The sequence below is a fragment of the Engystomops pustulosus genome, chromosome 1 (assembly GCF_040894005.1).
Source record: "Engystomops pustulosus chromosome 1, aEngPut4.maternal, whole genome shotgun sequence".
Classification (NCBI taxonomy): domain Eukaryota; kingdom Metazoa; phylum Chordata; class Amphibia; order Anura; family Leptodactylidae; genus Engystomops; species Engystomops pustulosus.
Genome location: NC_092411.1, coordinates 160,594,966 through 160,598,291, shown reverse-complemented (window position 1 = coordinate 160,598,291; position 3,326 = coordinate 160,594,966).

The window sequence follows — 3,326 nt, the reverse complement described above, 5'->3', positions numbered from 1 at the left end:
CAGTGGCTCTGAAACTGAAAAATTCTGAGGCAGGCCCTGAGTGGGTGGAGCTTTAAGAAGCACTACTCCAATCAGGGCACACCTGAAGCTGTGATTGTATGCATAGTAGTGCATACAATCACATTCAGACGCAATTGGAGGCTGGCCGCCTGTACCCATTAGCTGTTGCTGGGTGGCTGTCCTTTCCCTTGAGAAAATGTAGTTTGCAGATCATAGATTCCTGAAAACTCTGCTATATCATGACCATTACATAATGGCTGAATGCAAACCTACACACACAGACCAGTGTCTAAAGAGTCTATTGGCAGAGTCTGTGGTCTCCCTGGACCACCGCGGGGGATAATGATGCTAGCCGCAACCTGGGAGCGGACTCTAAGTGGACTCCTGGTCTTTACCAGAGCCCGCCTCAAAGCGGGATGGGCTTGCTGCGTTGGGTAGCCATTAGGTCGCTTCACGGGTGCGACTAGGCCCGTGGTGGCAGCCAAGGTAGGAACACAGGGTAGGCAGGACCACAGGAAGGCAGGACCACGGGAAAGGCAGGACCTCGGAAAGGACGGCTGGCGGGACCGCGGAAAAGACGGCTGGCGGGACCACAGAAAGGACGGCTGGCGGGACCTCGGAAAAGACGGCTGGCGGGACCTCGGAAAGGACGGCTGGCGGGACCTCGGAAAGGACGGCTGGCGGGACCTCGGAAAGGACGGCTGGCGGGACCTCGGAAAGGACGGCTGGCGGGACCTCGGAAAGGACGGCTGGCGGGACCTCGGAAAGGACGGCTGGCGGGACCTTGGAAAGACGGCTGGCGGGACCTCAGAAGACCACTGGGACACAGGACCGCGGAAGGACGGCTGGTGGGACCTGGGAAAGGACGGCTGGCGGGACCTTGGAAAGACGGCTGGTGGGACCTCGGAAGACCACTGGGACACAGGAACGCGGAAGGACGGATGGCAGGACCTCGGAAGGACGGCTGGCAGGACTCGGAAGACCACAGGATTACAGGACCGCTCTGGATTTCAGGACCGCCACAGGATTACGGGAACACCACAGGAATCACGGGAACACCAAAGGAATCATGGGAACACCACAGGAATCACGGGAACACCACAGGAATCACAGGAACACAACAGGAATCACGGAGGCGTCTGGAAACGCTCAGGAGGCTTTCACTTCAGTTAGAATGACTTGAAGATCCGGCAGGGGATGCTGGGAGTGGCTGGGCTATATAGCAGAGCTGGGAATGACAGTGCCAATTAGGAGGACATTGGCCCTTTAAACTCCTGGAGAGTCGGGAGCGCGCTGCCTTGGCAAGAAGCAGGAGCGCAGCCTATGGAGGAAGTCGGCATGGGACCAGGACGGGACCGTCGCGGAATACGGAGCCAGGAGAGGTTAGTATGGACCTGGGGAAGCGGGGACAGCGGTAGCAGGCACCGAGGATCGTGGGTGTAACCGTGACAACCAGTATTTACCACCATATAGTAACCATATAGTAGTAGATGCCAGTCCTGCACAAAGGCTTTAGTGTAATCCAATGACTTACAGATCACGTCCCTGATGTTGTCTCTTCCCATCGATCTGATCTTTCAGGCGACTTCTTTCAGCCATGAAACATCTCTGCGGGTTTTTAAATCATCTTCTATACCCCTTACACCACAGCTAACCACACTACTCCCTTCATATATCATATACATCCCTCATATCACAACTGACCAAACTGTGCCCCCACATGTCATATATACCCCTCCCACCATAACCGACCATACTTTGCCCCCACATATATCATATATATACCCCACACACAACAAACACTATACACCCTTCTTATCATATATACTTATCACATCACAACTGACCAAACTGTGCCCGCACATATATTATCATATATACCCTTCATACCACAACTGACCACACTGTGTTCTCCACAAATGGAGGTTAGTACACAGTGATGTTACAGCACATGGGAATTAATATACACACACTGATGTCACAGAAGTGGCGGTTAATGCACACACTTATGTCATAATACAAGGCCTTAATACACAGACACTGATGTCACAGAACAGCGGGTTAATAAACAGTTATGTCACAAAAAAGGAGGTAAAAAAAAGTGATGTCACAGCACAGGGGGGGGGGATACGCAGTGATGTCACAACACAGGGGTTTAATACTGTGCACAGTGATGTTGCAGCAAAGGGAGGTTAATGCACCATGATGTCAAATCACAAGGGGTCAGTACATAGTGCATAGGGGTCAGTACATAGTGATATCACAGCAGAGGGGGTTAATACATAGTGATGTTGCAGCACAGGGGGTTAATACACAGTGATAGCACAGGGAGGTTAATACATAGGGATGACACAATACAGGGAATTAATACACAGTGGTGTCACAGCACAAGAGCTATTACACAGTGATGTCACAGGAAAGAGGGTTAATACACAGTATTGTTGAAGTACAGGGAGGTTAAAACATTGTGATGTTGCAGCAAATGGAGGTTAATACACAGTGATGTTCCAGCAAAGGGGTTTTAGACACACTGGGGCTCATTTACTTACCCGGTTCTGTCGCGATCCAGCGTTGTGTTCTCCGACGACGATTCCGGTGATTCACTAAGGTCGTGCGCCCGATGTCCACCTCTGAGCCCACTGTACGTGTTCGCGATCGACCCATTCCTTAGGACCGTTGGTGGGAGTCGGGATGGACCGGGCGGCCACTCAGAGTGGTAGCGTATGTCGATGATGTCACCGTTTTCGTGTCCTCGGGAAGGGGAGGCGCAAAGGACGATGTCAAAGGTTGATCGCTACTCAAAGGCTTCTGGGCAGTGTGTGCATCTTGCCAGAGCCCCTCTGGACTTGGGTCTACAGTTTGTTCTTCCAGCTGTTATGGGGGAATAGGCTGAACCTTATCAAGAGGGAGGTTACTTACCGCATGAGGAGACAAGGAGGGTTGTGTATGGTCAACCCTGTGGTATTCCTAGTGAATACCTTTCTTAAGATCAATGTTGCAAACCTCTGGAAAGAGAGGGCTCCTCCGTGGGTATATTCCTGTAGGGGATGGTTTCGGCCTTTCTTCCAGGAATGGGAGAGAGGAGGGCAAGTGAAGGATCTTCGCACCCTGCATGGGGATTTTCTCTGATTAATCCCCTTTCCGATTGTTTGGAACATCTGGAAAACGGCTTGTTCGGCAATAAAATCTTTTGTTACTCATAATATGATTGCATTTGTATTTCTGTTTGTGATAAAAACATCTGACAAACACACATAAAAACCAGAGGGCAACAGATCATGTGAAAATATAATATTTGTATAATTCTCAAAACTTATGGTGCCTCC